Source organism: Siphateles boraxobius, unplaced genomic scaffold (assembly GCF_051911475.1).
Source record: "Siphateles boraxobius isolate OS27281-9 unplaced genomic scaffold, OSU_SipBor_1 17, whole genome shotgun sequence".
Classification (NCBI taxonomy): Eukaryota; Metazoa; Chordata; class Actinopteri; order Cypriniformes; family Leuciscidae; genus Siphateles; species Siphateles boraxobius.
Window position 1 is genome coordinate 5523169 of NW_027508777.1, and position 14476 is coordinate 5537644.

Below are 14476 nucleotides of genomic sequence, written 5' to 3' on the forward strand. Positions count from 1 at the left end.
TTCAATTTGTGGGACAATATGTTGTATCTCTTTTTTTCATGACCCAGCCTATATAGAACTATACAGTTGTCTTTCTTCCCACTTACATTAATATGTTGGTAGTACAGTGTCATAGTAAATATATGTCCATATTTCATGTTATTGTAGGAATAAGTAGTTTTGGATAAAAAATATGTATTAATGAAAAAGGTATTAGGATTATTTGTCAAAAAAGAAACCAAAAGATTGTCATATTTATGACTTCAGGGAAGCCCGAAAGATAATCAAGTCTCTATTTGACTTTGTCAAGTCTCTGGTATTCATGTAGCTACACTGTTGTTTTTGAAACCCAAAAAATATGGTGCATAAAATTCAACTGAAAAACTGTCTGACACAGATTTTTTAGTTTTTAGTTGTATCCAATAGAGTCTTATGTCTTTATCTCTTTGCCCTCCGGAAATCTCTTAAAGCATGACTGAATGACTGTGCCAATGAGGATTCGACACTGCTGTGCCACCCTTTCCCACTACCCTCTCACATCACCAAGGCATCACAGAGGGCTTTCGGAGAATGGCTGCTGTGCTATCCTGTCACACCACCCAAACATGGACTACCTGTTTTGTTGTTGATACAGTATACGAAACACAATCAACAGAGGGGTTAGCTCTTGTAGATTTTGTTTTGCTAAATATAACGTCTTCATGCAACATTTTTAAAGACGATTGTATTACTTCAAATGATATTTACTTTGTTATGTTAATGAAACATCAGTAAAACCATATGAAAATCACCCATTAAATGAAGCCTCCCCTAAAGAAGTGTTTTTCATTTATAAGCCTATGCAATTGTACAGTGGTGGTCCAGACACAAAAAATCTTGAATATTGAAAACTATAGAGGTCTAGAATTCTATGATGGTATTTTGACAAGACATTCCACACCTGTAAGTGACAATTACATTACCATGTTTGGATCTTGAGTGTAGGATTTAGTAATGTTATATATCCATGTCTATATGTGACCTTTGGGTTTTGTTTTCTCGACCCGGTTTGTCCCACCCTTCATTAGCACACACACACACACGAAATGTGGATGATATCAGGCTTTATTTTCCTGCACACAGAGCAGTAAAAGAGAGAAGATATTGAATCGTAATGTTATTCAAAGCTCCACCCACAGCAGTTCTCTTCAACTCTGCTACACTCAATGGCCCTCATTTATCAAAAGTGCGTACACCAAATTTCCAACGTACACCTGGCGTACACCCAAAACCACGGTGACTTTGATATTTATCAATATGGACGTTGGCGTACGGCACGCTCAAATCCTACGCCAGGTCAGGAGGTGGTGTACATGTACGCACGTTTTGAGTTAGTGCGGAAATGCGCAGAAAAACAATTCCTAAAACCACAAAACGCACTGACAAACTAAAAGATATGAGGAGCTCTTTTCCAAAACGCGATAAAAGCCATTTTTAAAAATAAATTTGTATTTTATTTCTATTAATAAACTAGTGTTGTGTCTGCAAAGATGAAATTGATGATCACCATCTCCGTAGTGAACGCGCCAATAGAGAGAGTAGCCTATTTCTTTTCGTTTATAATTGTTTCTTTTAAAGACATTTCAAGCTTTCTTTATAGATATATTTCTCATGTCTGTGAGGCATATACTGAGTGTCGGTTGATTTGTGATGAGATGCGCTCCAGTTCACGTGCAATGCAAGGGACCGCGCTCGCGCCTCCATGTCATAACTCATGATTATATTGTCTGCTATTTGCTTATTATTTATTATTTTATTGGTTGATGAAAAAAATATTAAAATTAAGATACAATTTATACAAAACGAAATTCACTTTAAAGAAAGCCTTTCTACAAAACAAAACTTAATTAAGTGGCCAAAATCATGTCTGAGCATGTCTCCCGATATATTGCGCATCCTATCTTAGCCTATGTTCACTTTTCATAATCAACATAGATGGGGAAAAATAACATTATTTTTTTTTTTTAACAAATATGAAACTAAATGCACTTAGTTAATGGCTACAACACGTAGCCTAATAGTAGGCCTGAATATTGTTATTACTTTACTATTAGCCTAAATGTGTTACTAAATGATTTGAATGTATTTTTAACATTGTTGTATTTAAGGAATGTATTTGTGTGTTATTTTTAAATTATTTGTTTTGTGGTGGACAATATTGGAACGTGACATTGGAAATATTTATTTTATTTTTACTATTTAATTTATTTTACTATTTATTTTATTTGGCTTTTATTTATTTCATGCAGTTGCACTTATTTAATTCATATTAATTTATAGTATGAGTCCCTGATTATATGTTGCATGTTCTCTTGTTGTTGTTTTTTTAGACAAAAAATGGATGGATTTATAGTGTTTTGAAAAAAAAAATACAATTAACTTTGAATTTATCATCAACAATATTGTTGTTTGATTTAATAATAATTTTTCATGATGGTGATGGTCTCGATCTCCAGAGAAGTGTCTCCTCTTTGCCGTCTTCCGTGTGTCCATGGCATAAAATGAGGGTGTGGGGGAAGCGGATACTTGAATATATAGGGGCGTGTTATTCTAATGACGATCGTTTCCAGCCGCGGCATTTATCAAGGGCAGGTATTGCGTACACCTGGATTTCAAAGGTACGCACAGCTTCATAAATCAGGCGGTGAGAGGAGTGTAAACATAATCTTATGCCTACATATATGCCTGTTTCTACGCAAGAATGATAAATGAGGGCCAATATCAGAGTAAACATTACTCATTCCCATTATATTGTACTTAAAACAGTAAACAAAAATAAAACAAATCTGAAACGTAATAGTCCCTCCAGAGAAATTACATATTTTGTAAACAATTCAATGTTGTCTTGTCTTTCTTAAACGTTTTGGTTTTGTGATCATATAACACTGATTACACAGCTTAAATCATCCATTTTATATTACTCTTAACTGCATGAATTCAATGGAAATAACATATGGTGTTTTTAGTAAAACCATGAATTACGTACATTATAAAACACAGTTTGTACCAAATATTTCCTAACAATACAAAAAAATACAACTTCATGAACGGTAAATTATTAAACAGTATATGATAAAACATTTACCTGCACACAGAGCAGTAAAAGAGAGGTAAAAGATGGTGAATCGTAATGTTGTTCAAAGCTCCACCTATTCGAAATACATTTCACCTCATTAGGCAGGCTTGGCAGAGTTACTTTAAAAAATGTATTCTGTTAGTTACAAATTACTTTTAAAAAAAGTATTCAGCAACATAATCCAACTACCACAATATGAAAGTAATGTAATCTGGTTACTTTTGGATTACTAAAAGGTCACGTATATATAAATAGTCAAGCAAGAAGAAATATTATATAAAAAAAAAATGCTTTTATTTATTAAGAATTTGGTCCAGTGTACAATATTTGCTAAATATTAACTATTTAAGAAAATGTCATATAGCTGTAAGTAACTATGTTGTAGCTAAATGCTCAGTTAATATGAAACCAGAATTTACACAACAGAAATGTTTCTTCAACAGGAACCGAACTGCACTAAGAAGTTTTTACACCATATTTTGTAAAATTGAAACACTTTAAACACAAATGTCAAAAAAATTACTCTAATCAATGAACAGCACTAATAAAGCCCCCTTCTTACAGATCATTAACTAAAAAAAGTTGGTTTAGGGTTTAGTTACCCTTTAAAGCTGCAGCCTGCAGTTTTTCCTACTTGTCGCCATCTCTGTTCGAAATCTGCAATTGCAGTTATTCGCGGAATTATCAACTGTTTTATCAGTGTGATGTGTTAGTTTGACAGAATCCTGGTCTATGAGGACACCGTTTTACTGGGATACTGGTAAATAGATACATTTGGACGGCACTCTGAGTTCAAGTGTGTGTATGTATGAGAGTGATACGAGACATTGCGCATGTGCTAGATGTACAGTAAGTGATTGTGACTCACTGACTTACACACATAATCCTAATTCATAATTCAGTGACTGATAACTGTGGCAAATAATCTGTTTCTGAGGAACACTGAAATCTGCTATTCTTTAAGGAATAACTCAATTATTATATTAACTTCTTAGATACCTTTAGAGTTGCTGTATCTTGTTCAGGTTTCATCTGATTATTCTCAGTTATCATCTGAAAAAAAAGAGCAGCAAATAAAAATATATAAAAAAGACAAATAAATACTAATTTTAGTAAAATTGAAAGCCAATTTCAACAGAGGTTACTATTTTTTACCAACTTCTTCAATGATTATATTTAATCTAACAAGCACAAATAGTTTTCGATATTGGTATTAGCCACAATGAGCTGTGAATTATGGGTTATCAGTATCGATCCTCCTAATATTCCATATGTGTGTCCCCGTAAAACGGTGTCCTCATAGACCAGGATTCTGTCAAACTAACACAACACACTGAGATTCTCTAGTCAAGTTAAACATCAGGAACATGTTCTTATGATGTCCCCATAAAACTGTGTCCTCATAAAATGGGTGTAAGACACACACAACCTGACATAATAAACATGCATATTATGTGATGCATTAAAGCCATGAACATAGTTTTATCATTCATACCTATCTGTGGTAGTGATATTGCAGTATAGGCCTCTGTGAAGTCAGGCTATGTAAAGACTATGCCGTGTTATTTTACAGTTGATTACTCAATTTCTGTAATGCTGTTAGACTTACCTGGAATATATGAGGCATATTTATTTCACATCTTTGTTAAAAAATTTTTACCTATGCTTGCAATTTATTATTTTCTATGCCGATGCAAACCCCTACAAAATCACACCACTAATTTTCAAATAGAGCTATTTAATCATTTGGTGAAATAGTTTTTATTGAAATATTGCACTATATATTGCAGAAAAATTAAAATATTGCAATATCAGTTTTTTTCAATATCGTGCAGGTCTTTTACCGTGGGTCATTTTTAACCTTTAATATTACCTTATAATAATAAAACAAGTAAAATCATCACTGTAAATAACACATAATGCACCTGCTTTTTTTTAAAAGTGTCACTTAAGCATGGAAACACTGAACTCACCTTTATGATTGCTGAATCTGCCCTGGAGCTCATCTGTGTCTTTCTCCTGAAGTGTAAACTGCAGATCTTGATCTTCTCCTTCACTGACTCACTTCAGCCATCATCTCATGTGTCTGCTGTCATAGAAAAATGCCCTCAATAATCCTGACCATTGCATTTCTTTTGACATATTATTCAACAAGCTTAAACTTAAGACATAAACTGTGTTTAAGTGAATACTCTCCAAGCTCCAAGGAATATATCGAAATGAAATTCGGGAGAACAGACCACAAATGTGTAGCATATGTTGTCCTTTTTCATACTCTTACAGCAGATTGCAAAGGGGAAAAAAGAAAAGAAAAGGATCACGAGGAAAAGAAAGCAGCGACTGAAAAGAGCTCTTGCCATAGATATTCTTGTTATAACATGTCACGTTAAAATACCAAGTATAACATTATTCTCATGATGTCTGAAAATAAATCATGAAGGAAAACTGACAGCTCATCCAGTCAAACCGACGGATCAGCTTTATCTGTAGGGCTACCTTATGATTTTAAATGATTTGTTTCAGCCTTTTTGAATGGAAGTTCCCCAAACCAGAAGTGCCACCCATAATTCAAAACGCAGTAAGGTCGTCAGGAATAAGGTGGATAGAAAAAGCTGGCAAGACATTATATTTAATAAATAGTGCGTGTAATTTCTTCAGTACCGTCAGCAGAACTGATAACGTCCAAGCTTATCGATACTGCGGTCTTCCATAATTTGGCCCCAGGGCCCATTTAATACCGGGTTTCAGTACCCATGCCTACATATGGGTGTGTTCATATGGATGAAAGCCTGTTGTGTTCGGTCTCTTGATTTGTGATAGTGGCAGCTATTGTGAAACTCACCTTCTTCATCTACTGAGTGTAGATGGCATCAAGGTCTTGTCCTGAAGAATCACAGGGCCAAACGCTGGGGATTATGTCTCATCTGATAACAAGAGCATAGCCATAAGTTTAAGAACTCTAATGGTATCTTTACTCCCTGATATTGCATTGGGGATATAAATTCAGAAAAAAAGAGAAAGAATTTATATTATATATATATATATATAATTCTTAAGATAATGTATTGTGAAATAAATGCATATGAAATTAGTATCATGATTAATCAATAATTCACCCTTTGTTGTAGAGGGTTTTTTTCTGATGCTCATGAAATCACTTTTTTTAATCACTATTTGTAAGTGACGTCACTTATTAACAGTATGTGCATTCTATTAGGTTAAATAAATTAGCTTACTAACAATCACCCATTGACAAATTACCAGCAAAACAAAACTATCAAAAATTCTTATCTACACAAAGATGTGGTTAAAACCCCAAATTTTCATAAACAAAAGCTCCAGTTATCCTTAACTTAACGTAAATTAGGCCTAACGTTAACTCTTCTGAAAACGGTTGAGATGCTAACGGTCTTTTTTGAAGACACAAAACAATTTCTATAAAGTAAATATTCAACAGAAGCGTGTCAATTACACGTAATAAAGGTGTCAGGGACATAGATATCATATAGAGACTAGATGCCCTATTGGCCGCTGAGCACCGAGAAATGCGGCCGCCATCTTGAACCGGTCATACTCCTAGTTTCGTTGCGTGGCAGCAGATAAGATGCCAGAGCATTGTGGAGCATTTTCCTGTTCTAATCGCCGGACCATCGAAAATAGAGCTTTTCACAAGTACGTCTTAACATTACTGTACTATTGGTTGTATTTTGTGAATAGAATATTACCAGATAATCGAGAAGGAGCAAGGATATTTTTACTGTACTGAAATCGTTGCGAAATGCTGTTTAACTTACTGCATCAGCCGGTGTTCACCCGGCATGGAGAGGTGGGGTAACGTTAACTGTTAAAGTAATAATTACAAGAGCTTCTAGGTTATCAGATAAGCATTCAACTGCCCTGTTGTATAGGTTATTTGTGTTTGCGCACAAGATATCAGGAAGCAATGTAATACACGCATGACAGCGATGCGCAAATTGAGTTAGCCCTCCAACTTCTAGTGTTATTGATAACCTATATCTTATCACAAGCGATTTGGCTATTGATATTACAGAAGTCCTGTGGTAAAATTGCATTATTAACTTACTCCATCTACCCTTGTAAAGTTAATCCGAATAGGGCTTTAGTCTCGACATTTTCCCCTCCCACATCCACATACAATAAAAAAGGTATAGGCTTAATGTTGTCCGAAATTAATTTTTAAAAATTTCTGATGCAAACACTTTGAAAATCTTCTTCTCAATTTGTATTACAGGTGGCTGCGTTCGGTGGATTCGGTGGCTGCGTTCTGTGTGTGTGTGTGAGAGAGAGAGAGAGAGAGAGAGAGAGAGAGAGAGAGAGAGAGAGAGAGAGAGAGAGAGAGAGAGAGAGTGTGTGTGTGTGTCTGTTCGTGTTTGTTTGTGTGTCTGTTCGTGTGTATGTGCGTGTCACAAATCATAAATTGTTTCTTCAACTTATTAAAATATCTTACTTTACTGCAACTATCTGTTTCTGCTTCTTTATTATATTTATAGTGTGTGATTTATAAAATACATTATTTCCTTCATCACACATAATGTGTCTGGTCACTTTATATCTTATATCAGAATATTATATTACTGTTAAGCCTACTATGGATATTAAAATACGCCGAACCATGTGTCCTGTATCATAGCTACATGAATGACCTTTGCAGCAAAAAAAACGCGTGAAAATCAGTTCAGTATTCAGTGAGATATGATTAATTTAATGCGCTGACAGCTCATTTCACCTGCCATTCAGATTACACTGAGCGGAGCGGGTGACCGATTTAAGATGGCGGCTCCAATTCTCGTCCGTGCCAATAGGCAGTAGCGGTCGATAGGGCGTCTACCTATATGATGTCTATGGTCAGGGACGTTTGTATGTATTATTTGTGTGAATTTGTTGACTAAACTCACCTGAAAGCAGTGAAAACAACAGCGAGAGACGCGAGTTTTGCTGTTTGTCAGTTGATGACGTTTCTTCCCCGTTTCCATCTGCTCTCGCGCAGCGCGCTCGCTCCAGTGTTTGAATGCGACTCGAATGTTCACGCGCACGCGCATTAAAACACTTAAAAGTCACACAGCACTTAAATAAACATCTAGAATTAAAATATATAACATCATTTAAAATACCATTAATATTAAATCATGAATTTTAAACTCATTGTGTAATTCAATGACCCATTCATGTGCAAAATGCCAGAACCCAGTTTATATGCCAGGTTTTGTTACAATACTAATAATTGCGTTATATAACTAAATGGCAAAAAAAAAAAAAAAAAAAAAAAATTCTGGGTTCCAATAATTATATATATATAATAACCTTATATATGATGTTCATCAGCTTGGCCATGGCTGGGAGACCAACTAAAACCAGCTACTTCCATCTTAAACCAGCTAAGACCAGCCAACCAGCTTAGGTTGGTTTTAGCTGGATTTTTCAACAGGGAGGCCAGGTGTTGATGTTGACGAGGAAGAGAGCCAAACAGCCAATGTAACGGGTAACGTGAGGCTATCAAACTTATTATCCAGTAGGATTGTCCCGATTATTTGAATAAATTTGATTATTAAAAAAGAAAAAGAAAAACTTTAGTAGCCTACATACGGCGGAGGTGATCCAGCAAAGTCTGACATACTTATTGAAGAATAACTTTTGATTTTTAATAGACAAATAAATAAATAAATAAAAACCCAGAGAAAAGGAGAAGAATTATCATCGGATATCAAAATAAAAGTCTTCACACAACATATACCTGTTAAATAAAAGTATTACAGTGAAACAGGTGAGACAGTGGTCATAAGTTTCATATTTCTTTGTCATTTTATTTTTTGTAGAGCCTATTTTTAAAAGGTTATTTAAAAACTTTAAGAAAAGCATTTTGAATAGCTTGTAGCAGTGTGCTACATATTGTGTACTGTTGTTAAACAGTAGCCTAGTGTTCAAAGATACATTTAAATATTATAAAATACATTATTTGTGACATTATCCAATATATATATATATATATATATATATATATATATATATATATATATATATATATATATATATATATATATAACTAGAACCTACGTGAATATGTGTATGAGCAGACCTACACACAACCATACCTTAAACAGAGATGTTGCTTTTTAAAGGCATGCAGTGGAACAGAGTCAGAGTCTGAGAGAGACCATAGGACAGGCAGCATGAAGCAGAACACTTCTGATCCCCTGTCAGTGATTGACCTACAGCCTGACATGGACACTGCTGTGACTGCCACAGGAACTACCACAAAAGCCATGCAGCAAAGCATAAAATAACTGGTTGCCAGTTACATGATTTACTGCAGTTGATCAATAAATTGTTTGGGCACGAGGTTGTACCTCGATCCAAGTATCTTTTTTAATAGTGTTTAAAAACAGTTGTGAGGAAATAGAATTTCAGTTCTACTGCGAAAGTTGTCACTTCGTATTGCGTAGCTATACGCAGTGGGGGGGAAACTCCTTTTCCTCGATTTACTGAAGCCTTTATGTAAAGCGCATTTGCAGCTGCACAGCTAGAACAAGAGCGTCTGGCTCGCTCATAGGCTGCGCTGCGGCAACTGCACATCCAATGGCGCAGGCGCCTCTGACGTGCAACCAATGAGATCACTCTGCGTCATACACGTCAGAGCCCTCCAAGGGGGCGTGACCTCAGTCTATAATAGTCCCCGAATTCGCCATTATAGCAGATTTTACTCCTTCAGCGACAAACTTCACGTCTCTGACCATTTATTGAGCCTTCGCCGTCGAACAAGCCTTCAGCCTGAGCGAGCTACAGTTCAGCAGACTACACATCTCAACCGTGTTTCTCCTGACGCCGTCTCTCCTGTGGCTATCCGGCGATATCCTTTTCAATATCTGTTTATTATGTGTTTATATCTGTATCAGCGTTGTTCCATATGCCTCGTGTTATGCGAGGCCTACGAACACGCGAGCTGCATTCATGCCTGGGACTCTACCACGCAGAGAATGCACTCTCTGTCGGCGGACCTCGAGCTCGAGTGGAACTAACCGTGCTAGCTGGCGCCGACCAGCAAAGCCGGCGAAACAGGCCTCTCAGCCCCGCCCTGCAGCTGATGCCGAACGCTTCCCGCCAAAGCCGTCCTAGCACGCAAAGGAAAGAGAGGGCACGTGTCCCGCGCTTGCCGGACCACCCTCAAAGAAGCCAGCAAAACTTCCCACAGCCCCCTGTACAGTTCAGGCGGCTGGGGATTTTATTATTGTAAACAGGCCCGCAGCAGTGAGCGCGTCTTTGCAAACAAACGCCGTTTTCACGGCGACCCAAATAAAGCACACGAGCACAACACATGGGTTCACGGTCCCCCTTCACTAGGCGGCCCCTCCCTTGTTGTAAGACTGACTTCCCCACACGCAAATGCTTGTGCAATCAGTCCAACATTCAATGTGTGCACAAATCACAATATATGGGTTCACGGTCCCCCTTCACTAGGCGGCCCCTCCCCTGTTTTAACACTGACTTCCCCACACGCAAATGCTTGTGCAGTCAGTCCAACATTCAATGTGTGCACAAATCACAATATATGGGTTCACGGTCCCCCTTCACTAGGCGGCCCCTCCCCTGTTTTAACACTGACTTCCCCACACGCAAATGCTTGTGCAGTCAGTCCAACATTCAATGTGTGCACAAATCACAATATATGGGTTCACGGTCCCCCTTCACTAGGCGGCCCCTCCCCTGTTGTAACACTGACTTCCCCACGCGCAAATGCTTGTACAGTCAGTCCAACACTCAATGTGTGCAAAAATCACAATACAAGGGCATCAGGTCCCCCTATGTTAGGCGGCCCGTCCCAATCAGTGTGTCAAGCCCTAGCCACACGGGTTATAGCCTGGCAAGCTATCCCCGATGTGTCGAGTTGAGTTATAAACGCTATAAAGCGAGGCAACTCGCTCCAATTCGCTCGCAGACCCCCAAAGTTTCAGGCGGTTCTCGAGACTTCGGTGAGAAGCAACGTGGGTCACATGCTTCGCACCGATGTACAGAATTCATTAGCAAAAGGGGTGATAGAATTAGTCCCCCCTGTGTTAAAACATACGGGTTTTTACAGCCGCTATTTTCTAATTCCGAAAAATGACGGCGGCCTCAGACCCACTCTAGATCTGAGACATTTGAACAAAGCTCTCATGAGACGGCCGTTCAAAATGTTAGCTATCAGTTTCACAAGCACAACACATGGGTTCACGGTTCCCCTTCACTAGGCGGTCCCTCCCCTGTTGTAACACTGACTTCCCCACACGCAAATGCTTGTGCAGTCAGTCCAACATTCAATGTGTGCACAAATCACAATATATGGGTTCACGGTCCCCCTTCACTAGGTGGCCCCTCCCCCGTTGTAACACTGACTTCCCCACACGCAAATGCTTGTACAGTCAGTCCAATACTCAATGTGTGCACAAATCACAATATAAGGGTATCAGGTCCCCCTACGTTAGGCGACCAGCCCCAATCAGTGTGTCAAGCCCTAGCCACACGGGTTCTAGCCTGGCAAGCTATCCCCGATGTGTCGAGTTGGGTCATAAACACTATAAAGCGAGGTTACTCGCTCCAATTCGCTCGCAGACCCCCGGAATTTCAGGCGGTTCTCGAGACTTCGGTGAGAAGCAACGTGGGTCACGTGCTTCGCACCGAAGTACAAAATCTATTAGCAAAAGGGGCGATAGAATTAGTCCCCCCCGCGCTAAAAAATATGGGTTTTTACAGCCGCTATTTTCTGATTCCGAAAAAAGACGGCGGTCTCAGACCCATTCTAGATTTGAGACATTTGAACAAAGCTCTCATGAGACGGCCATTCAAATTGTTAACTATCAAACATATCCTCGCGCAAGTGCGCCCGGGGGATTGGTTTGTCACAATGGATCTGAAAGATGCTTACTTTCACATTCAAATAAATCCTCGTCACAGGCCATTCTTGAGATTCGCCTTCGAGGGCCGGGCTTATCAATACATCGTTCTGCCGATCGGTCTATCGTTGGCACCCCGTACATTCACGAAGTGTGTGGATGCAGCGCTTTCTCCTCTGATATTTCAGGGAGTGCGCATGTTAAATTATCTCGACGACTGGCTGGTGCGGGCACAGTCGAGAATCGAGCTATTAGCTCACAGGGATTTGATTCTCGGCCATCTAAAATGCCTGGGTTTCACAATCAATGTTTCAAAAAGCAAACTAACCCCCAGCCAGAGCATGATCTTTCTGGGCACAGTTTTAGACTCGAGAGCTATGACAGCGTGACTCACACAGAGCGCGCGCTCTCGGTGCGAGCGCTTGCAGGCACTTTCAGATTGCGCGAGCGCGCGCCACTGAAGAAATTTCAGAAACTGCTTCGTCTCATGGCAGCAGCATCGCCAGTACTCCGCATGGGATTACTGCGCATGCGCCCGATGCAGCATTGGCTGAAACGCTGTGGGCCAACTCATGCATGGCAGTCAGGCAGCTTGCGCGTTATGGTGAATCACGGTTGTTTAAGAACCCTGATTCCCTGGCGGGCTCAGAACTGGCACCATGAGGGGGTAACAATGGGAACAATTTCCAGGAGGAAAGTGGTTCTTACAGATGCGTCCAACCTGGGTTGGGGAGCGCTGCACGAGGGCATGCCTGCATCCGGCCTCTGGTCGAGCACGGAGCAGAGCTTACATATCAACTGTCTGGAGATGAAAGCAGTTGGGTTGGCCCTGAAGGCATTTCTGTCGAACCTCAGAGGTCACTACGTCTTAGTCCGCACAGACAATACGTCAGTGGTGGCCTACATGAATCGCCAGGGGGGCATCAGGTCAGGGAACCTGCATGCGATGGCGAGAGACCTCCTCTATATGGGCACAAACCAACCTGAGCTCTCTGAGAGCAGCGCATATCCCGGGCGTCCAGAATGTGGGCGCGAATATGCTTTCATGGGACAACACTCCCCTCGGCGAGTGGTCCCTGAACCCACAGACGGTCAGTCTAATATGGAAGGTGTTTGGCGAGGCCGAAATCGACCTTTTCGCCTCGAGAATCAACACCCACTGCAAATTGTTCTTCTCGAAGAACAGGGACGCGCTGGCCCGTGTCTGGCCCAACCGTCCCTTTTATGCCTTTCCCCCCCCCGTCTCGATGATTCCACAAGTCATCAAACGGGTCAGAGAGAGCGGGTGCCCAGTCCTTCTGGTGGCCCCTCTCTGGAAAACCAGATCGTGGTTCCCGGAACTAGTTCAGTTATCGGACACAATCCCATGGCCTGTCCCACTGAGGAAAGACCTCCTCACACCGGTGAACGGGACATTGTGGCATCCGAGACCCGATTTATGGGCCCTTCATGTTTGGCCCCTCAACGGGTACCCAAGAACCTTCCTGAGAAGGTTTTAAGCACTATATCTGAAGCCAGGGCCCCGTCGACTCGGCGCCTGTATGCTTCAAAATGGTCAGGTTTTTCCAGCTGGTGCTCGAAAAATCAGGCTGACCCAGAGTCATGTGTGATATCAGTGGTTCGCTCATTCTTACAGGAGCTGCTGGACGCGGGTTGCTCCCCGTCCACGCTCAAAGTGTATGTGGCAGCCATAGCAGCACATCATGTTCTGACGGCTGGCCAGTCACTGGGAAGAAACGACCTGGTCGTAAGATTCCTGAAAGGTGCGAGGAGAATGAACCCCTCCAGGCCTCCGTCTGTGTCGCCTCTGGACCTCTCCACGGTCCTGGGGGCTCTGAAAGGTCCGCCTTTCGAACCGCTCCAATCGGTTGATCTAAAAACCCTCTCGCTACAGACCGCTCTCCTTATGGCGTTGGCATCTATCAAACGAGTGGGAGATCTGCAGGCGCTCTCTGTGAGCCCTGCATGTTTGGAGTTGGGTCCAGATGACTCCAGAGTCATCCTCAAGCCCAGACATGGTTACGTTCCTAAAGTGCTCTCAACACTGTTCAGAGCACAGGTGGTGACATTATCAGCCCTCCCTCCTTCTGCAGAGGATGGAGAGGTTAATCTTCTCTGCCCTGTCTGAGCGCTGAGAATCTATCGGGAGCTTTCTGCGTCTTTTAGACAATCAGAACAGCTTTTTGTCTGCTTTGGTGGTAGATCCAAGGGGGATCCAGTCACTAAGCAAAGACTGTCTAGATGGATAGTGGATGCTATTTCTATGGCTTATACCGCAGCGGGTCAAGTTTGCCCTATAGGTATCAAGGCCCATACGACCAGAGGTATGTCTCGTCATGGGCTTGGTCATCTGGCATTCCCATTAGTGATATTTGTGATGCGGCCGGCTGGTCCTCGCCTTCCACATTTATGAGTTTCTATAATAGGGAAGTGCCTTCCCTGCAGGCGAAGGTGCTTTCGGTATGATTAAGACCCGTCGGTGGCTGGTCTTGTCTTA

At 40.7% G+C, this 14476-nt stretch overlaps 1 long non-coding RNA gene across 1 annotated transcript; it reads right to left on the reverse strand.

The window, feature by feature from the left end:
* Nucleotides 1-3627: 3627 nt before the first annotated feature.
* LOC143740267 (uncharacterized) lies at nucleotides 3628-8371 on the reverse strand. Its single transcript, XR_013204813.1, has 5 exons — nucleotides 8011-8371; nucleotides 5937-6018; nucleotides 5068-5180; nucleotides 4094-4147; nucleotides 3628-3751 (listed from the first exon to the last, which is right to left on the reverse strand). It is a non-coding gene; the product is annotated as an uncharacterized LOC143740267 (long non-coding RNA).
* Nucleotides 8372-14476: the final 6105 nt, after the last annotated feature.